The sequence below is a fragment of the Gallus gallus genome, chromosome 3 (assembly GCF_016699485.2).
Source record: "Gallus gallus isolate bGalGal1 chromosome 3, bGalGal1.mat.broiler.GRCg7b, whole genome shotgun sequence".
In the NCBI taxonomy this organism is placed as follows: Eukaryota; Metazoa; Chordata; class Aves; order Galliformes; family Phasianidae; genus Gallus; species Gallus gallus.
The window spans coordinates 9,050,247-9,072,352 of record NC_052534.1 but is presented as its reverse complement, the minus strand read 5'-3'; the positions used below and the strand labels follow the sequence as shown (position 1 = coordinate 9,072,352).

At 43.5% G+C, this 22,106-nt stretch overlaps 1 long non-coding RNA gene across 1 annotated transcript; it reads right to left on the bottom strand.

Moving 5' to 3' along the window:
• Nucleotides 1–7,647: 7,647 nt before the first annotated feature.
• LOC124417809 lies at nt 7,648–21,339 on the bottom strand. Its single transcript, XR_006938688.1, has 2 exons — nt 18,792–21,339; nt 7,648–13,958 (listed from the first exon to the last, which is right to left on the bottom strand). It is a non-coding gene; the product is annotated as an uncharacterized LOC124417809 (long non-coding RNA).
• Nucleotides 21,340–22,106: the final 767 nt, after the last annotated feature.

The following is a 22,106-nucleotide window of genomic DNA, read 5'->3' as shown; positions in this document are numbered from 1 at the left end:
AACAGAAGCCTTTACTCTGATCTCACCATCATTTCCTCACGTTGTCGCACAACCAATTCCATGGATTAACTCCTTGTTTATAGCGGTCTGAGATCAAAACCAGACCTTCCCTGGCCCGTACTCTACGTATGGCTAGGAGCTGGGGAAAAAGCTAACAGCGTCATTGAAAAGAAATCGTTTTGTAGGAGTAGTACATTCTAGTTAGCACGAGACATGGGAAAACAATTCAGTGTGTCGCATTTATCACTGACTCCTGATGGAGAAGTATGAAGCTAAAACCTCAAAGTGAATAATAAATGATTTTTATGGCCTTCCCAGCTAAGTCTAAATTCTTTGCCCTGCATCAGCAGCTAATATTTTTCATACACCCAGATCTTCATCCAAACATCCTATTATTTACTACCGAGCTGCACAAAGGGAGCAGCTGGAATGTTAACACAGCACGCTGGAAAACAATTACCAATATTACTCTTCTGATTTCTTTATTTTTGCACCAACTGCAAATTGCAATCTGATATTAAATAACTAAGGAAAACTGAAACATCTCTAGGATGTCTCAAGGAGAACACGGGGGAAAATCAAGTCATTTTCATGGAAAGTCTTGCAATCTTAAAATACAGCTTTGTTCTGAGTAGGGACAAAAAAGGATTGAAAAAGTCACACGGTTTTCTCCATTCGGTACTCATTCATTATTTTAATGTCTGGTTTTATGTTACCCTAGGTATTTGTTCGCACAACATGTAGGGCAACAGGCAGCTGGGCTGGACCATGACACGAAAGTGTTCACAGCTACCAACCTGAGGCAAAATAATAAACGATATCATTTTGAACTCATGACTTCTGTCAAGCTACAATTGCAGATGTCCCATTAAACACCACTAAATGATATCTGCTAAAGTCAACCATAGGAGCTAGTTAAGAAATGGAAGATCAGGACAGCCTTACCTCGAGGTTCAATGGATTAGTCCACTCAGTGCTGCTAATGGCCCCAAGTACACACAAGTTGATAGCAGTGAATTGGAATGGAGGCCAAGTTGGGAGTCTTGTTTTCAGCACATCTTTACTCTGTGTTCAGTGAGCAGTGGGTAAGTTTGGCCTCACCTGGAAACGGTGATGTCTTTCCTCAACAGCTGCTCTGGGCACTATAGCCAGCCCTACAAGCACTATGTCCATCACAGCTCACCCCTTCTAGCAATAATGAATAAGCTGTCAGCCATCCAGATACTTACACCCTATGCCCAGTCCTTCCCTGGATACTGTTTCGCTGCTTGAGATCCACTTTGCATTCTTCAAGTTAGCAGTGCCTGATGGACAGATGATACGTTGCAGCTGCCTTCTCCCTCAGCAGAAGGTGACCATAACTAACTTGGAAAGGACGTATTCAGAAGCAGCTTATGGTCCTTTTTCCTTCCTCATATGTAAGAAGATGGCCTGAATGGTTTCCACTTCCCTGGAACCTAGCTGCTCAGAGTCGCAGGGTAAGATCCTTACTGGGTGGGTGGGTGGGAATGGTCATCAGCCCTTAGACAAGACTTCCCTCACCCACACAATGTATCCTTTCTCGATGTTAGAGAAGTACTAACTCCCAAATGATTTTTTTTTTGCTTATCCCACTGTTAAAGTGCGTGGGCACTGTGTGTCCCAGGCACATCAGGTTGCTACAGGTCCTGGGTGCTGCCTGTAGCTGGCGTGTCTCCTTTGTGCTCATCCCGACGACAGGTAAGTGCACTGAACGAAAGTCCATTACAACGAAACAAAAGAAATCCCTGCCCTTGTGCAATTACCTGCTGTTTTTCTTGTGCAGAAAACAAGAACACACAGCTGACCCTTCCCAAAGCCAGTCCTTCCATCAAAAATGAATATACATTCTGATACCAGACCCTATTTTTCAGATTTTAGCTTGTATTTGTAGAGAGCAATAAATGATAATGTATTACTTACTTGTTATCTGATCCCAAATTGGCCTTTTTTTTTTTGTCTTCATGATTCTTGTTATCGAGAACCATTGATGCAGGAGTCTGCCAGAGGAACAAGACTGGAATACCCTCATTATTTGCATTAGGTCTGGGTATGTTATTTAGAACTAAATTTTCACCTCAGTGAGAAACATCGCTGGAAACAGCATACTTCAGCAGTCACGCATCTCTGCCCAGTTCTGACAAAATGGCAGGGGGAGAGAGAAAACAGCATAGAGCTTATGCTTCCCGAGATGTGGAGAAGAAGAGTGAAATAGGTGGAAGGAGTCTCTCTGAGTTTGCTTTTAGCTGATGACGCTGGATGTAGGACTAGACAAGTGTAAAAGAGTTAAAACATAGAAGTACTTGAAGATGAAAAATTCACCTTCCCTTACAGCATTCTTTCCATATAATTTAAAAGACAGCAAATCAGTAAAAGCAGGGACTATTTTGCAAGAAACACAAAAGTCTGCAAGAGATTTAGTGTGCAGAGGACAAGTGCTAGGAACAACTTGATATATACAGGGATGTCAAAAGATCTAAAAGGACCATCATGAATGAGAATGGCAAGTAGATGCGAGGAGGATTTGCAGAAGTTGCTGTGCTAACTGCTTTGCTACAGAGTTGTGGCATCTGCTATGATGAAGAAATATGTTTCATGGTAATACTACATGGAATAGTTGAGTATATTTTTGGAGAAAAGGTGATTTATCTCACTGAAGCATCTCACAATCCCACCTAAGACTGCCCTTGGTCAATAACAAGGGAAACACGACCTACCGTTCTGTTTCTGTACAGGGGAGCATATACCTCAGACTTGGGGCCAAGTTTCCTGCTTCTGCTCATGGGGAAATAAATTTACCGCAACACACATGGCTGACGGGGAAGATGAACCATTTCATAAATCCATAGGAAAACGAGGATTGATTTAGGCAGTATTACTAGAGTTTCCCAAAATATGCTTAAAACTTCACATGTTAACAGCACTTCTCTCAACCCAGCAGGCAGCAGTGAGAGCTGAGGTGACTGGCTTTGCTGGCACCACTCTAGGTTGCAGTTTGTGCCTATTTCCTTGGAGAATATCACATTCATTAGAATCGCTTTCTTAACTTACCTCAATGCTTTCCAAGATTACCATCAGGGATTGAAAGGGAGAAAGCCTTCTTCCCACCCTAGCAAATGCTCTGAGCCTTGCATACACTTCTCCTTGCTGCACCCGGAGGGGAGGAAAGGGCTGAAGGAAGGAGGGCAGCAGGGTCATCCTGCAGCCTGCAGGCCCCAGTGCAGAGAGCCTTCCTCCCCTGGGCCTTCCTCACCCACATCCTTGCTCCGTGCAACCACCAGCAACCCCCAGACAGAGAAAAGTTGCAGAACTGCTGTTTCTGCTGGGCTTGCAGCCATAATGGATCTGGGAAACCAACTTGGGGCCATGCTGTGTGTGCTAGAGGGACAGCCTCCAGGGAAATGTCGGTTGCAGAAGAGTTTGCCAGGCTGAAAAGGTGGTGGGGACACCACAGGGCGTGTGGTGGGAAGGAGAGGCTGTGTAGGGGCCTACAGCCCCAGAGCCACCAGCCCAGGCCTCAGCACAGCTCTGGGCAAGGAAATTCGGGAATTAAAAATTAAAGTTTGCCATCTAGTGGTAGGCCTCGGGAGGTGCTTTGGGACACAGCCGTCCCAGACCCCAAATTTATAGGCGACGGGTTTGTGATTTCTGAAAAATACGATGCGTCTATTTCTGTTAACGCTGGATGACCCATAGAAATCATGAAGAAGGGAGTTTTAATCTTGGCAAATTGCTTGCTCATACACGGTGTTACACCTGGACCAGACAGGCCTGACCGACATCCTCAGGACATGGTTCTGTGTATGAAATCCTGAGTGATACAAGCAAAAAAACATCAAAGCATTCACTACAGCATAAAAATGAGACGATAAAATGCAACCATTTCCCACCAGTTTCCTCTTTTGTGTGGGACAGTGGTGGCTCCCAGGGGATTACCTCTGCCTTTTCTCTGAAGTTTTTACTTCCCCTTTGAGCTTAGCTGTGCCTGCACGTGACACATCCCTGCCAAGTTTGCATGACACTCTGCAGGAACACATCCTATTGCAAGAATCCCTTGCAGCTTTGTCTGAGCAGTGCAGGCCCCCTGAATGGGATCGTACGTGTCTATGGGATCCCTATGGAGGCCTCCTCTGCTGGCATCACTGCTCGTTTGTTTCTGTGAGAAAGAACCACGTGAGGCAGCAGGAACAGGGGCACTGGTTTCTGAAGGGAAGAAAAGGCTGAGGATCCTTCCTGGAGAAAGCTAGCAAAGATGTCTGTGTCTCAGGAAACAGCCTGGAGAAGGCAAAAAGGAAAGGTCTGGAAGGTAATGGGGTGTATAATCTACTTTGGTGCCCAGACTGCAATTAAAGAACTGTGGGCATCCAGCCTGATGCCTACACAATCCCTTGTGTTCCACACACAACATTTCTGTTAGCAGAACTCCAGTTGGAATTAGCAATTTTTGCAGCATAATCACATTGTTGAGCCATACTTAATTTATGAACTGCTACACACACAAGAAAATTTCCCCTTGTTGATGCTGAGCTGATTATTTCCCATTTTGTATTTACGCATTTGATACCTCCCTCTGCAGTACGGTGCTTCACACTCATCATTAGTGAACTTCACCTCGTTGATCTGAGGCCATCTCTTCAATTTTGCTTTCTGATCCCACCTGCCAGAGCGAGAAGATTTCACAAGTGTGCTCTGTATTTATCCTCCAAATCACTAATAACAATATTGACGAACATCAGAGCTGAAGATCTCCACACATCTGCTCGGGATGCTCTCTTGACATTTACTTCCAGCTTGACATTAAGTCATTTGCAGAAACTCCTCGAGAGTTTTTTCATCTATTTGTATATACACTCATAATTTTGTGTAAACTGTATTTTGCTGGCTGGTATGTATGAATACAGGTTCCTGGCACCAAAAATTATGCTAAACATATTGCCTGGTGTTTCTTCTAGTCAACAGTATTTAGAATACAGAACTGATGAAGAATAAGCCACTAAATTTATGTTGAAAACCCAGAGGGGATAAATGCCCTGCACTTTTGAGTTTGACTTAGTGTGCAGTTTCAGCGCAGCAGAAATATTTGCTGATGAGGTAGATGCCCCTTAATATAGCACACAGGACAGAAACGATGCAAGAGCCTATTAGGCCTAAGAGAGAATTCCTACCCTTCTGGTAAAAAGTAAAAAAATAAAAAATAAAAATAAGAAAAGGACTTAATAACCATAACTGCGTCGGTTTTACTGCTAGCACATTATTAGTTCAGAAGAAGAGGATGTCAGAACGTTCACAGCATAACTTCTTCTCTCTGTTTAGGTAATCTGCTTCTGATTCAGAAGCTTCAGTTCATGTTAATTTTTTGTGTGTCAGAATGTCTTCAGGGTCTGTACCCCCAGAGTGGGGGCAGGAGGGCGTTCCTTCCCAGATCTGGATTTTGTAGTTTGCAAAGGAAAAGGATTCAACTTAAGAGAATAATAATAATAATAATAATAAGATAAATGCATATGCTTATGAAAGGGCTTGGCTTTTCACTGCATGGGTCTGCTCTGCCTCTGTTTCAGGCATGGGCTGGAGGGTTTCAGGATGCCATCTATCCGAAATGTAGCATCCACATACGGGCCCTCCCACGTAGGTGCTTGGGAAGAGGCCAGGAAAGTGTCAGACTTGTGATGGAAACAAAGGAATCAGGTAACAACCTTCCCCCATGAGAGCCTCCGCCAGGGATTGCAATCAAGGAGGCGACGTTGAGAGACAGGCCAGCAAAGGCACATGGGGTGAGGAGGCAGCAGGGACCTCTAGGCCCAGCCCCCCTGCTTTGGGGGCGGGGGTTCTCCTGTCTTCTTGAGTTCCTACTGCTTTTTGTGCCTAAGCAATACAGAGGTAAATGGCATTTTGTAGGTGGCTGCATCACAACGCGATGACCCAACATCGCGTCCCATGAAATCCACGATGGAAATGAAGGATGAATCACACCACCACTGATTCAGCTCCCACATAGATCCACTGTAAGTGTTTATTGTGTCTGTACCGGGCCTCAGAGAGCAAATCACACAGAAGCCAGGCTGGGAGGCTTTCCAGCTAACAGCAATTAGGACAGTGCCGTTCCGATGCCGTTCTCAAGTCACCATCTTCGTTCCTCTCGGACGGAGGTTTAGCTGCACAATCCCCCCAGCCTCCTGCCAGTCCCTGAGGCCACCAGCAGCCCCAACGAGGCCCAGCACGGCTCGGGAGGTGCAGCAATGACCCGTCTCCTCCTGCCCACCCCGCTAGGTGGCCCTGCGAGCCCGGCCAACAGCCGGGGCTGCCCGCCCTGCGCAGCGCAGGCACCGACAGCAGCCCAGCAAACACGTCGGGAACAACCTCTTTTAAAACAGGAATGAAATTCGATTACTGTCAGTGCGTGGATGTTCAGAGTCTCACAGCAAATGCCTCATTTTGACGGTAAACGGGGGTAGGTGGAGGCAGGCATCCACAGCCTCAGGCTGGATTAGGCATCATGGGCGTGTTCAATGGCCGCCTCTGGCAAGCAGAGATCTCGCTGCATGACTCTGAGCTGCTCAGGTAATCCCTGAAGTGCTTCAGGAGGTCAGCAGAGGAGAGGAGGAAAGAGGAGACACTAAAGCAAGCACATGCAGATGTGGTTTCTGTGGGTTGGTGAAGGAGAGGAAGCAGGAGGTAAAAGCTGGAAGCTGTGCTTGGATTATGTATGTATTTATTATTTAATGCCTTTTTGTAGCACTGAATCTGGGGAGGGAGGGAAGAAAAAAAAAAAAGCCTGTTTCCTGTGTGAGCTGGAGAAATCCACTCCACGTTTCTGTATTTCTCCTTCCTGATCTGTCAAATAAGGGCACCAGCACTCAGCAGCCTCTAGCTGAGGCTCTCTTACAAACAGCCTGAGATCTTCAGGAAGGAGAAGGGAAAACAGGCAGCAGAACTGAGGTTTCCTGAAGCCATCGTGTGTGGAGATGTCCGCAGCAGAAGTCTCTTCTCATGAAGGCTCTGTGTTTTGGAGCCATCAGTGGAGCTTGGGGCCTGCTGTGTCACACACTGCACAAACACGCAGGGAGGGACAATCCGTGCCGCAAAGGACATCCTATCTAAATAGACGTGACAGAGGAAAAACTAAGGGAGGAATGAGAAATGAGTTGACGAGCTCAGGGTTACACCATTCGGTGCCAAAGCCAGAGGCAGCAGTTGGTATCCTGATTTCTAGCCCAGCAATCTGTTTTTTCCTCATGGCCAACCACCTTTTGCTGCTCTAATGCTTGCAGGGTGTTAATGGTATTACAGATAATTATATATTACTTGGTATTTTTAACTAGTGTGTGCTTATGTGTAAAGCTCACACACCACTGAACTCAGCCACCCCAGCTCCCAGCCTATGAGGGGTTTGGAGGGCATTAAATAGCACCTATAAGGTGAGCTCCAGAGCAGAAACACAACACAAGGGATGGGAAGGGAGGAGAGTGCAACTCTTGTGAAGGTGTTTCAGCAGCTAGATTTCACATCTTGCAACACCAAGTCAAAAACTCTTTGTCTTCAGGATTTAAGAACAGACATAGGAAGAACTGTATTTATCTCACGTTAATCACCTAGGCAACTGGGAAAGCAGAAATGAGCTTCACTTTCTACTGTGTTGTATAACCTGCAAGTTTATTCAGATGCCTGTTGTGACATACCAGAAATACTTCTGGTTCTACTAAAAATTTGCATTTTTAAGAACAAAAAAAAACAAGGTATCAATAAAGCAATCAGATTTGGTTTGTAGCTTTTCCTTTGACCCAGACATTGTGTGCCTGCATGCCCAGACAGTTATCTGATGTCCTACAGCCTGCATTAGAAGTAGAGCCACATTTTAATTTCTCCTTTAGGGGTTTCCACATCTGCAGAGCCCTGGTTGCAACAGCCAGGATTTGATCAAGACCACAGCCAAGGAATGGGCTGGGAATTGTCCTTTCCTTCCCCAGACAGCAGGAAACAGTTAAAAGTCTCTTCCTCGAGCCTGAAAGGTGTTACAAAGGATATATTCCAAAAATGAAATAACACTATGCACAGACCTGAAGCTTGTGTTATAACTGTATAACACAGGTTTTAGTGAGCTAAAAGCAATCCAGCCTGCTGTAGGATCTTGCAGGATTCAAGCCTTTGCTGGTATCTTGGCTTGGCCAAGGAAACAGGAAGGCTGTATCTCTTAGCAAGGGAGAACAGCAAGGTCATACTTCTCCAGGGGCTTCAGTTAAATCCAGAGTTATTCCTGCAAATATGAGAAATGTTAGTGTTAGTATCTGCTACATTGCACAAGGATGTACAAATACATGGGTTAAAGATCAGACCTTTAAAATGCCAAATAATTTACAGACAGCTACAGCTCTAAAAAAAGAACAGGTTAATTTTCATGTAGTTGTTTCTCTTCTCATCCAGACTGCTTTGCTTCTGATAGATTTTAATTTTTTTTTTTTTCCACAGACCTCTTCATTTCCTAGATGGAAAAAAAAACCCCTTCAGCCTACATGGTCCTTCCAGAAAACAACAATTTTATCCCTCCCTCCTCCCCTTTTGGTAGTGTCTTTATTTACACTGTTTCAAAACCTATTTTGCTTGAAAAGAAATGTTGATGAGGTTTGGATTTCCTCCCTGCATTTCCTAGGCAGAGTTGCTGGTGCTTTGGTCTGCCTGTCTGAGCCCAACGTGAATTCCAAATTGTTAGTATTATTTTACTGAGAAGAGCAGATTTTCTGACTTTTCTAATTCATACACAGCTATGCTGTGGGGCTGTGAAACCGTGATGTTCCATTGTTGCCATACTTATAAAAGCTTTCCCCCAGCTTTGTAAACTCCCAAGTAACTACAGAAAAGGCACAGAGCTTCAGAGTAACCAAAGCCAAGAGGATGAGGCCCCGTAACTGAGGGAATTAGGAATTTTTCCATTCACTTCATTGAGTTTTGGTTCAAACACTGTGAAGTCAGATTCATCCGTACATATCAAATGAATGGAGAAATTCCAAACATGGACAACATGATACCATTCCTGCAACTACTGAAGAAGGTAGGGAGTAGGAAAGGTGTGTGGTCAGACTTGCTACTAATCCTTCTTGCAAAATATCAAAACCCCAGGAAAGGACAAGAAGAAACAACAGCTTAAGCCTGTAAACCCTTTCAAAGAGGATGGAAGGAAAGTGGTGTTTGTGGCCAGAACTCCCAAGGCAGATGAGAAGAGAAAGCACAGCCTGAAAAGTGCAGCTCTGTTGGTTGTGCGGAGCCTCAGAACCTGGCTCAGTATAGGCAGACTAAAAGTAAACCATCACAGACCCAATATGTAGGATGCAACCTTTTCTTTCAAGTTCATGCAGTGGTGTAGGGAAAGAAGTGAAGGCCTGGAAAATTCAGAAAATGAAAGGAAGCAGTGGTATTATTTCTCAAATTTGTAATTAACAGAAGGTAGAGGGTGTGATATACTCTATGCTAAGATAGAATTAAAAAAAAAATCACAGAACCGCTGAATCATTTGGGTTGGAAAAGACCTTCAAGATCATCAAGTCCAACCATTGACCTCTCCCACTGAGTTCATCACTAAATCACGTCCCCCAGTGCCACTTGCACACATCTCTTAAATACCTCCAGGCATAGGAACTGCACCGCTTCTCTGGGCAGCCCATTCCAATGCTTGACCACTTCTTAATTGTAAAGAAATTCTCCCTAATGACCAAACTAAAGAATTTCCTTGTGTTTGATCACTTGTCACCTGAGAAAAGAGACCAACACCCCCCTCTTTGAAACCTCCTTTCAGATAGTCATCAGGAGCAGTGAGGTCTCCCCTCATCTCATCTTCTCCAGATTAAACAACCCTGATTCCCTCAGCTGCTCTTTATAAGTCTTGAAACACTAAAGGCTAAATCTTGGTTATTTTCAATAATTAGAATTAATAAACAAAATCCCTAATCATGCTGCATCTGCTTTTAAATTGTAACAAGAATAATGACACACAACAAAGCCATGCTACTATCAACACATGACAGCTCTAAGAAGCATTGGCATCCAATAATTTGCCTGTGGAACCATTTGTTAACATTTTAAAGTAGATAAAGAAGAATACCACTTAATCATTGAAACAGATGAGCTTCCAGGAGCCTGGACCACTGGGAAGGAAGTTGGGTGTGCAGTCCAACTATCTTCTACAAACAGATGTGCTCAGCTTGGGCCCAGAAATAATGAACAAGCGGGCAGCCTTGAGTGTGCAAAGACAGGCTGTGACACGGGCAGGCAGAAGTATGTAAGGTGGTAGGATAAAGAGAAGAGACTTTGGGAATAAAAGGATGGAATTCTGCAAGGAGAATGTTCGGGGTCATTTGGGAATTAACTGTGCCAGTGAATCTGCGGGTTACAAATGGGTGTAATACAGGACAGAAGCCACGCATCATCACTTTCTACTTCCCCTGCAAAAGACATCCTCCGTTAAGTCTTGATCAAGGACTGTGCTGTACATCACAGAAGAGGAGGCAGGATGCAGAAATTCAGTAATTTCCATTAACTGACACTAGACTAAAACCATAATTGATTAAACAAACAAAAAAAAGTGGTTTGGGGCGGTCTATTAGCTTCTGCTTTGCTGCTTACCATCCACACAAATTCATTACAGAGTACAAGTTAGTAAGATGTCCATCTGCCTATTAATAATTGATTTAATTTAACACATGAAGTGTGTGTAATCTGTTTCCTTGTTCCTCTGTAAATATAACCTATGAATCATTGGTAACCAGTAAAGAAGCTGATTGACCACATGATGCCAACTCTTTTCCTAACTGTAGTTGCTGACTTGCATTTAAGAGAGCTAAATGTCTACTAAATACTTTGTGGTTATAACAAGCATGCTGCTGGAAAGGGATACAATTAGTCAGTGGAGTAAGATAACATTTACTTGTGGATAAGAGTTTATAAGTGTGCCTTCATCCTTTTCCAGTATTCCCAAGTTGGCCTAATGTTAGATACTAAACTAATTATCATCAGACATAGGCCTCACTGTTCTTGGCCCAGTGTCTTGTCTCTCACAGACCTAAGGAAAAGTTTAAATTACAGATAGAAGGCGCTCTTGTTCCCCATATATTGCTACAGGTATTAGTACCTGTATCTAGTACCATCTATCTACCTCACAATCACAAAACATTTCCCACTTCCAGTACTCTTTAAAGGCAAGGAACTGACATTTTTCCTGTTTAACTAGTAGGGAAATAAGGCACACAGAGTGCTCTGAGAATCTGACTTTGCAAGGGCTTTTAATTTTACTATTTCAGCCATTTCTGTTAGTGCGTTTTCCACCAACGCCAAGATTTTCACTCAGTGTCACTTCCTTTGTTAGCTCCAAATGCGCAAAGGTTGAAAGGGTGTTTTTACTGGTGAAAAATCCTTCAAGGACTTTTATAAATCATTCAAACTTCTGGTTTAAAATGAGTTCCCTAAAATGTTTCCTTTCACACACTTCTTAGTGCCAAATGCAACCCATCTGGAATCATTATTAATTCTGTTGAACTGTTTAATTCCAAGCACTATTGCAAGGGCTGTTTTTTTTTTAAAAAAAAAAAAAAAAAAAAGAACGAATTGATTCAGTGTTTTATAACCATAATTGGAATAAAGCGTTAAGACTCAACAGCTCATTTTTTTATTCCGGGAAATGGCAAGCAACACATCTTGTACTCCATCGGTTACATTAGCAGAGCAATGCTGAAAAATCTTGTGTCACGTAGCTATCATCTACGCTTCGCTTTTCTTATCCAGTTATTTTCCATACACTCCAGTCAAAGCATCTTTGGAGGTTTTAAGGAAGTGTAGTGAACAGATCGGAAGCCTGTCCTGCACACTTCATTGGGCACATCCGGCAATTAGAAAAATAGATTCCCTGCCACTGCAGTTCTCAATCGAAATGCCAAGTATACTTCTCCAGATACAAATTCACATCAAGGTGTTAATTCCTGGTTCACCATCAGAAATACCGTTACATTCAGCTTGCAAGAAGCCTTTCAAAAACAAAGACAAAGCTGGTGAAAAACGAGTGTTTCCTCATCAATCTGTTTACCTGGCTTATTATTGCATTAATTGTGCATACACACCTAAATGAAGAGAACTGTGAAATCTTGTTGTCATTAACACGAGTGGCATGATTCCCATTGACTCAAATCCAGAGAGGTCTTCACTCAGATCAGCTTGGAATTTCTCACACGCTTCTCCATGCTGAAACGACGTTGGAGACACTTAGGTTGCAAATTTTGCTCTTTTACAGCTGTGCCGGGGAAAGTCACGTCTCTTCATTGTCTTCATTGTCTTTACTTTCAGATGCCAGGGAATCTTTCACTGAGAGAGCAGTGAGGTGCTGGCACAGACTGCCCAGAGAGGTTATGGGTGCCCCATTCCTGGAGGTATTCGAGGCGAGGCTAGATGGGGCACTGGGCAGCCTGAGCTGGTGCTTGTTCTAGCGGTTGGCAGCCCTACCAGTGGAAAGGAACGGAACTAAATGATCTTTGATGTCCCCTCCAACCCAAGCCATTTTATGGTTCTATGATTCACACCTGTGCTGGATTGCACAGCTGATCTGGTGCAGTGAAGGGCAGAGGCTGCATCCGCCACAGCTTGTAGATTAAAGCATCAGGCTTTCATTTCAGGTGACAAGTGCTCAGATACAGAGGTCTACAGCTATGGAAGCAGTCAGTTTCAGAGTGATACGATTATGAACTCACAAAAGACTGTCATGATACAAACTAGCCTCAGCACTTACTTCTTTGGATGCTTTTCTGATGCAATCTACTGTTACACGAAAGATATCCAAAATACAGATAAAAGGAGTACTTTCCCAAGTGCAAAATCCCCTCCAACTGTTAGCCATAAACTCACCATAAAGTAAGCTGGAAGGGACCTCTTATGCCTCTGGTACAAAGCTTTGCTCAAAATAGGGTCAACTTGGAACTAAGATGAGGCTATTTGGGGCCTTATGCAGGTAAGTATTGAATATATGCAAGCACAGAGAGCCCACAGCCTCTCTGAGAGCCTGTTCTAGTGCTTGACTACCTTCACTGTAAAGATCTTCTTGTATCTTAACAGAGTTTATCTCATTGCAACCAGTGTCCACTACCTCTGGCCCTTTTGTTGTTCACTTCCAGAAAAGACTGGCTGGACCTTCTCTGTGACCACATGCATAGTTACAGAGAATGGAGGGGTCCTCCCTTAATTACCTTCTCTCCAGGATGAATAACCCAGGTTTGTTGATTCATCTTCATATACTGTACGCCCCAACAACCTGACCATCCTGGCATCCATTGCTGACCTTGCTCTGGTTTGTCCATGCCTACACTAGTGTGGAGCCTCAGACTGAACATAGCCCTGCAGATATGGTCTTAGTACAGAGCAATGGAAGTAATTGCTTCCCCTGAGGTTCTGGATACACCCCTGGTAATACAGTGAGTATGCTGCTGGCCTTGGCCACGGGGGCTCACTGCTGGTTCTTGTTCAGCACGTTGTCCACACACGTTTCTAGCCAGATGGACTCCAGCCTGTGCTGTTGCATTATTCCTTAGTAGGAGTAGGACTTTGAATTTGCCTTTGTTGAACTTAATGAAATTTCAGTCAAATAACTTCTCCAGCCAGTTGAGATTCCTCTTCATTGCATGGCCCTTCAGTGTACTGACAGTTAACTCTATTGTGGGTCATCAGTGAACATGCTGGAAGTCCATCTCATTCCATTACTCAGGTTTAATGAAGACATTAAATAGCATCAGACCCAGTGGTAGCCCTTGAGGCACACCATTAGTAACTAGCCACTAGTTCAACTTTGGCCTGCTGCATGCTATTCCTTGTACCTGGTTGTCCAGCCAAGTTTCCATCAACCTTCCTATCTTGCTCTTCAGTCCTTCTCTTTCAAGCTCGGCTCCAAGGATACTTCAGGAGATTGTGTCAAAAGCCTTATTAAAGATAAATGACATCCACTGTTCCACATTGCCTGCTGAGACCACTGCCATCCACTGGAACTGCCCACATCATCAGCGAGTGCCCAGCATCATTGCTCACTGGCATCACTGTGCATATTGTTGGTCACAGTGTTTGTCACAGAGACCACATGAAAGGATGCTAAATAAATTGCTATTCTGACATAGCTACAATATAGCTATGAGAACTTGATTGAATACCAATGCCAAAAGACAACTACAAAATAAAAATCACTTGAAAACATTGGTGCAAAGTCACCAAATGCATACGACAAGAGTTTAATGTGTCAGTAGTAAGCTTCCCTGGAATATTCCTGTAATTGTTACAGCTCTTCAGGCACAAAGAAATAATTTTCTGGATTTGGATCACTGTGTTAGTTAGTCTGACAAGCCCAAAATAAAGTAAATTTTCACACATCAATCATTAGCATATTTGTCTAAGAAACAGTGTGCAGAATTCATGCAAAATCAACAGCTTATTCAAGTAAATACATATTCATAATTATTTTATGTGAAATACTGCTTTCTGATTTTATTCACTGAATACTAACTACATCCCTAACAAATAAACCAAAATAACAGTTCCTCTGTTACTATGGAGAGGGAGAGGAGAATGTACTGTGCTTAAAGACTAATTATGAAATCTTTGGAGTAAGAACCAGATACTGTGATTCCCTGGTATGCTATATATATATAGTATATATAAATATAAGCTCAAGATTTTACATTCAAGATTGTGGAGAGAGAAATGGAAAATGCTCATGAGCTGGTCTGGAGACAAACTGAAGAGTCATTTTATGGGAGGGACATTTTCCATCAGTCTGAGATACAGAAAGGGAAAGTACAATTCTCAGCTGAAGTGAAACAAACATGAAAGCAGCTTTGGCATTAGCAAACACGCTGCCTCTTAAATTGATTCTAGCTCACTGGACACAATCATCACTATCATAGCCAATCTCTTCCACATCTCCCGCAGTTCGCAGCACCAAGGAAAGATATATATCCTCAAAGGAATCAGTATGCATCTGTGTGCACACGCACACCTGCAGACACACAGCCATTTGACTCCTAATCTACATAATGTGATTTTCTAGCATCAAGTAGAATACAATTGCTCCTTCTCACTCCCCTGATGCATCGCAAGGAACTAGCACTAAATGCTTTATTACCATGGCTGTAGAAGTAGACTGCGAGTCACATGGATCAGAGAGACAGTAGGGTGAAGAACGCTCCCTGCAATATGGAGCCTGCAGAAGCACTGCCAAGCAGTGAGTGCAGCCCTGCCAAGTGTCACTGCAGCAAGGCGCAGATGCTCAGTGCTCTATTCAATAAAGGCCAGGTTATGCTGCATTTCCCAGTATAGCTTAAAATAACATTTTACACTTTACCACCTTTTGCAAAGAATTACTAAGCACTTTGCACAAATTAATGGCATTCAGGTTCCAAGTACCCTTTGTGGTAGTTTCCCATATGGCAGAGGGTTTTTTTTCTTCCCAAGTAGCACATTGCTCTCATTATTATGCAGTAGACTTTTTGTTTCTGTATACCCAGCCTGGGTTCTTACAAGAAAGTGATTATACTTGCCTAAATGGAGATTCTGGTGACAAGATAATTTATAATGCTCTGCTGCATAATCACGAAGCCAAGGTCAGGGAAACCTTTGACGTAGCGTAGTCAGGGAAGTTGTAAATGAAGCACACACCATGAAAGGGTTCAGTCTCAGTGAGAACAGACGGACAAGAAAGAACAGACAAAAAAGAACCTCCCCCACTCCTGCCGTGGTGAAATCTCACTCCCTCTTTGTCTCCGCAGATACTGCGGTTGGCTAATTAGAGAAGGAGGTGGAACTATGGATCCAATCTCACTTGTTCTCAACTTTACCATAATTCCTACGTTTGAGAAGCCAGTGAAATGACACAACGCTACTACGGTTCCCCATTCATCAGCACAAAGCAGAAGAGCAGGAATTGGGCTGAAAATAATTAAGAGGCAGGATCGGATACAGTGTGCATACATCTGCGTGTATGCAGGCATGTTGGCCACAAGCATTGACTGCAAGCAGCAGCAGCAGAAAAGGGGGAGATGAGCACCACCAGTATTTTTATCTCAACATATGAATACCCACAGATGTACCCACAGCATTCTTAGAAGAGAGGAAATAACGCCTGAGAAAACCGTGCTTAAATTGTACCATTAAATCGGCATCGGCATTATTTCATATGCACTGCTATTACTTTGCATCCGAGCAATAACAGCAGAGCTTTTCAGAAAGCACTGGACCTACTTCTCTGTACTTTGCCTTTGTAGGCAGACTGGGTGTGAGAGGGGGGTGGCTGCCCATGGTCGCTGCCCCAGAAGCACAGACAGCTGCTCCAGGGCCTCCTTCCAAGGCCACACTAGTCAGACACAGCGGTACCTTGTGGTCACCTGAGCTGCTCTTCTATATCTGTTTGGATGAGATTGCTGAGAGAAGGAAGATGTACCGGATAGGTAGGCCCAGGACAAACGGCTGGGTCAAATAAGGAGCTCTGTGTGAGTTTCTGCAAAAGATTCCCCAGCATTACCACTAGTCAGCCTAAACATACAATTACTTGCTCATTTTCTAGGAAAAACCTTAACTAAGTAGCACGTAGCTCTGCTAACGAGCGTATAGAGAAGAAATAACAGGCCAAATCCTCAAGCCAATGTAAACCAACAGTATTTGCTTGCCTCTGCTAGAACACCCACTCTTATTTCAGCTAAAGAGCTAATGCACAGTGCCTTAATATGCATTTACGTTAATGTTTAAATGTTGAAGAGGTAGACTGTGCAACTGGCACATCAGACTACATGTAACCTCAAAAACCTTAAAGGATCTGCCAGGAAGTAACCATTCAGAGTGACTACCTGGCATGTGTAACCTCTTCAGAAAAGCCCTCCCACCCAAAGCACCCCCTTGTGATCCGTGTTTTGGAAAGACCATACACATTTCTGTTTTAAAGAGCAGAATTTTAAAGGAGAGGATACGTTAATGAACAGAAGAAAATGTGAACAGTTAGCAGCCTCAGGCACTGCAAGGCACAGAGCAAGAAAACATCAATAGACTGTCCAGATCCCTTCAGACCACAGCCATAGCCCTCACTCCAACACTGCCTCTTGGCAGAGGCTGGATCTATCCCTAGGGTGCAGGCTCAGGGCCAATCACTCCAGAGTCTTATTGAGATGCATAGCACCATAGCACAACTCAAATCAGCGGGGTTTTTTTTTCCTGCACATTGGGGTGCACTAGGAGGCAAAGGTTGAGGTCAAAAGCGAGTTAGCTGCCCTGTAACGACAGGGTCTTGCATCACATAAGCTTAAAAAATAGCCCTGATTTAAAAGCGTATGCATTCTTTGCTTTCACACAGCCTGATCTTGCACTGCTATGCAACTTGAAATATGAGTATACGCGAGCACTGAAATCTGGCAGAATTTGCAATCCTTTCACAAAGGCTTGTCATTCCCTTACCAGATAACTCTCTGTAAGACATGATGAAGGGGGAGTTGGAACACATCGTATTAGAATGAATACAAGTGCAATTATCATGGTCTCCCACAACACTTCCACTCGAAAAAAAATCTGTTAAGTAACCCTGAATCGAGCAAGCTGATCAGCCAGGAATAAGGCAGTTGAATTGGTAAATCTTTCTAGCTCTCATTTCTGAAAGACAAGACCCTGTAATACTTAAGTTAAACATTAGCTTACTCGGTGAGGAACCTTCAGAAATCAATAGGTATTGCACCACACGGCTAAGACTGGCAGAATCCAATAACAGTTATAGACTAAAATTGGCCCTCACTTGGGTATTTCTCTGTTCTCTTTTTTATTGTGTCTTTCCATGCTCTATCTCCTCTATGTCTGCACCCAAGAAGACACAGAGCCTTCCCTCTCATATAAGCCATTCAAATGGCTTTTTTTCTCCTTAATACAAAACTGTCAATATTTCTTGTTAAAGGAAGGTAATGTTTGACAAAATTTGGCAGATTTGAATGTTATTTCTCAACCTGGACAGAGACCAGCCCTTCTGACAAAATGGAAGCAGCAATTTGTGGCTTTTAAATATGAAGCGGTTTGTTTCTTTTTGAACAAGAAGCATAGCCAAAAATCACTGAAGAAAGCATTAAGAAAAGCAACCTGGGTTTAAACAAAAGGAGATAAATGGTTGAAGCATTGCTTTTTAAGAAAGAGCGTGGGGGAAGAAGAGAAAGAAATGAGGGGACACATTTTCCATTTGCAGCTCCTTTCCTCAAGTTTTCCCAGAAGCAGAGCAGACTGTACCTTGTTAGAAGAACCGAAAGCCCAAAGATAGCGGTAAAGAGAAGAGTATCAGCGTGATACAAAACCGAGGTGGGAAATAAAATTCCTCCAGCCTTTTATTTTGAGACAGCTCCATGTTAAATCACATTTTGCTGCACAGGGAAACCTTGTCCCTTGGGAGCTGCAGCTCAGATTTCTATATCTTCTCTGTGGTCTTGCCTCTTAGGTGAGACTCCACAAATATCACTACCAGGTGTCAGTCACAGCAGGCTCCTCACTTCAGCCCAGCCAGAAAGACATTTTACTGAGGGAGCAGTGGTGGGGACAATTCCCCTCTGGCCTTACAGGGAAGCAGTCGTGCCTCAATGGCTGGCTCAATGCAATGAAGAGCAGGCAACTTAGGCTAGGCAACTATAATGCAATGGAAAACACAGTAGTGACAGTGGAGTAGCGAGGTCCCAGGCTGCAGCAAGCAAGGGTTTGCTCAAATGCAACAGCCATGGGCACAAAAATAAAAATAAAAAGCTGCTTACCTTCAAAAGATGTCTGGCATGCAGGGATCTCAAACAAGATAGCCACACCTCCACTGCCAACCCTTAAATGAGGTCTGGAAAGGGCCGGATCCTGGCTCCAGCCCTTCACGTCATTCAGATGCATTCCATACACCTGAGCTCCCCTGGGTTGGCCCTGCCTTCCCACCAGGTGCTCAATCGCTGCTTCAGGCCGTTACTTAGCATTTCTGCTGCAGCAACCCACAGAGACAGCAACTTTCTGACTTCTGATGAATGAGCGATTGTGTTACAGATGTTAGTGTGGCAGAAACTGCATTTTTGATAAAAAAAAAATTATCATTTTAGTGGAAAATTAAGAAACAGGTTACTGAAAAGGAAGCAGTCCAAGAAAAAGTTCCCAAACCGCTGGGATTTCAGTAATGAAATCACACAGAAGTCATCCTACTTTTAGGGTGCAGGCACCGCAGAATGGTTTGGATTAGCGAGGACCTTAAAGACCATCTAGTTCCAGTCCCCTGCCATGAGCAGGGACACCTCTCACTAGATCAGGCTACCCAAAGCCCCATCCAACACGGCTTTGCTGGTTGGATGCTTAATTTGCCTGCTTAATTCCTCACGTGTGTGGATGGAGAGCTCCTGCACACTGTGAAAAGTGTCCTGAAGGAAAACACACCAGACAGCAGTGTTCTGTTTCTGAGTGAGTGTGATTCACTCTGCCTGCTCCACAGCTGAGGGACAGGTTGTGACGGGAGGCACTGCTACCTCGAAGCTGTGTAACTGTCTGTGCTTTTGCACCTGCTAGTTTTAAGTCTCTATTTCCCTCCAGTTTTGTAGGAACTTTTCTGCTTGAATCAGATGCTTTGAGATTTTTTCAGCTTGCTTTTCAAAGCAGGTGCTGTCTGGCTAACTGAAACCTAGCAGGGTGAAAAAATGGGCTGCATCTCGCTGGTGGTGTTTTCTGCTCGTCTCCTACAGCCACGTAGGTTGAAATGAAGTACACACCGTCCCTCCCACTCTTTTTCTTCAAAAGCATCCTGGTTTCCATGGGAAAGAAAACTGTGAGCATAGGCTGGAGGGCATTGCAGCGTGGTCAGAGAGGTGACAAGGGAAGCAGGTCTGTGGGCACCTATCTGATGGCAGAAAAAGAGCTAGCATGTCAGGAGTGTCTTACTCTTTCTGCAGATACAAGCAAAAAGATCTGCTGCTTAGCTTAGCGTTGCCTCCTATTTTGGAACTGGATTTATCTCTAAGCTGTTACTTCATTTCATGTTCCTTTCAAGCTCCTCTTCTGTGCAGAACATTTTGGAAGGAAATGCCACTGGATTACACAGCTGCTGTCTGCCTAGGCTTTAAATATGCCAATTTGCATCAGTCTGTAGGCAGCACTGAGAACAGGCTGGCATTGACTGCAGCCTTCCTGTGTTACTAGTGGCATCTGACTTTCAAATCCGAAACAACTGAAGGGAAAAGGTGTAGCAGAACTATGGAGAGACAGTTCTGAGGTACTAAAAATATTCCTTCTTCTGAGAAAACCACGTGAAACACAATACCCTTGGGGGAAGCCCTACAGAATGCCAGCATGAAGCTATAATAACTGATGGAAGAAAAACGAATTTCCTGAAACAAAAAAAAAAGCCCCCATTTGTGGAACTGATCGGGCTGGGAATTAAAGTTATTGAGAACAAGTCTATTAGTAAGAGTAAGCACACTGAAAACTCGAAAACTTTTTAAAGATAAATGGAAACAGATACCAAGAGAAAGCTAAGTCCTATCCTTGCTTTACAGACTCAAATAATTTAGATAAGATTTCAAGTGCAGAAATGCTAGTCAAAAGTGAAGCTCTAAAGCTCTGCAGTTACCATTTCCGTTAACAGAAGCAGGCAAATCATTCTGGGAAGCATCACAGTGTAGCATCACTACAAAATCTTCTAATGCTGCCCTTGTAGAGCGCAAGTAGGTTTTCATCTCCTATAGAGACCTGTTGTACTGCTGCTCTATCTTCGGGTTATGCAAGGTCTTCCTGCCTTGGCAGACTGAGGAGAGGAGGCAATGTGAACAGCCTGAAAATTGGCTGTCTGCTCTAGCTCTTGTTAAGTTGATTTTGGTATAAGAGTTATCACTTGGGAAACAGAGATGGTGGGCTAGGATTCCTACATGAGGGAACCGCCTTGCACATCGGCTGCGCATCCTCATTTTGGGGCTGGTATGTGTGTACGTAAGAAGGGATTCAAATTCATTCAGAATACCCTTAGACTTCTTTTATTTCCAAAAAGAAACAAGCATAAATATCTGCTAGTGATAGACAGAGAACACAGATGTCAGAAGACAAGGCAACAACGCTTGGATTTACTGCCATTTGCTCTTCTTTGTGTGGGAGACTTTTAAAGGGTATAGCACTGAGAAAACACTATACTGCAGAATCACAGAATTGCAGGGGTTGGAAGGGACCTGTGGAGATCATCAAGTCCAACCCCCTGTTAAAGCAGATCCCTACAGCAGGTCGCACAAGTAGGCATCCAGATGGGTCTTGAGTATCTCCATAGAAGGAGACTCCACAGCCTCTCTGGGCACTTCCAGTGGTCATCACCCTCAGAGTAACGTACTCAGTGCTTCCTTAGAGAAAGGAAGTTAACTTTTAAGAGACACGCTTTGTTGAATGAAGTTAGAAAAGCATAAGATTATTCAGTAACCACCATTCCATAGGCACCAACCTTTGCTGAATGATAATTAACGTTATTTCAAGACATTTCTAAGTATTGGTTTCAACAATTTCATGATTTCAGGAGTGCCTCACTCAAAATTACCCGATTTGTTTCATCTGGCATGTTTGAGGAGCTCAGGGTTCAGTATCAAAATGTAACCCCATGGTAAAGCACTCAGAAGGCCTAAACTACTAAATTAACATCCCTGTTTTCAAACAGATGTGTGAGATGAAGAGCAGAGTCCGGATTTAGTGCTTGAAAACTTAAAGATCATATAGAATTATTTATAGAAACTAACTTAGACAGCTGCAGCTGTGATTATCTTGTGGGATTCATTAAGACCATGTTTGACATTTAAATAAGTTCTTGTTTCTGGTGGCAAGACAGACAGTGTGTACTTTAAAGATATTACAGGATATAGAAATGAAGATAAAAGCTTCAGAACCATCTTATACTTACTTTCTGCTCCGTCTGCCCTCTTATAACCTGAAAATATGACAAGAGGGATGGTGGCCTCTGGGGTATTGCATGGAAAGAAAGGAGAAAGTTAATTGGGGAAGCACCAAACTACACACCTGAAAGAAGAGGATTAAGAGAGAAATAAGAATATTATATTGCTTCTGACTCCAGGACT